The sequence below is a fragment of the Penaeus monodon genome, chromosome 15 (assembly GCF_015228065.2).
Source record: "Penaeus monodon isolate SGIC_2016 chromosome 15, NSTDA_Pmon_1, whole genome shotgun sequence".
NCBI classification, from domain to species: domain Eukaryota; kingdom Metazoa; phylum Arthropoda; class Malacostraca; order Decapoda; family Penaeidae; genus Penaeus; species Penaeus monodon.
The window spans coordinates 11,437,405-11,437,808 of record NC_051400.1 but is presented as its reverse complement, the minus strand read 5'-3'; the positions used below and the strand labels follow the sequence as shown (position 1 = coordinate 11,437,808).

Sequence of the window (404 nt, the reverse complement as noted above, 5' to 3'; positions counted from 1 at the left end):
CCAGATGTTATTTACTACACCTGCTTCATATGAATCACAAGATTACATCGACATTTCAGCACAAAATTACTTGAAAAAAATCTAATAAAACGATCTCCCTTCTGCTCCAAACACAACGAAATAAACATTCAAGTGAACGTAGATTTTCATTGCGTCATGATTCTTTCTAGCGGAGTGGGAGAGCGTGGTGAAGAGTGGAGGCGACTTACGCTCTATTACATAACGCTTTAAAGGTCAAACTCCCATAGCTCTGGGGATCATGAATACTCAAGACCAGAAAACACGGTCGACAAGTAGAATTTTCTTTGTAAGAAAAGGAATTTGCTTTTGTTTGGAAGGTCGAAGTTTAGAGAAATGGGAGAAGTTTAAGAAGTAGTCGATGTTTTTCTTGAAGTTTTTAAGTT

The 404-nt window shown here is 37.4% G+C and overlaps 1 protein-coding gene across 1 annotated transcript in view; it reads right to left on the bottom strand.

Moving 5' to 3' along the window:
- LOC119581742 (potassium channel subfamily T member 2-like) overlaps positions 1-404 on the bottom strand; it is a gene marked incomplete at its 5' end in the record, with an annotated part of 131,052 nt that overhangs the window by 54,563 nt on the left and 76,085 nt on the right.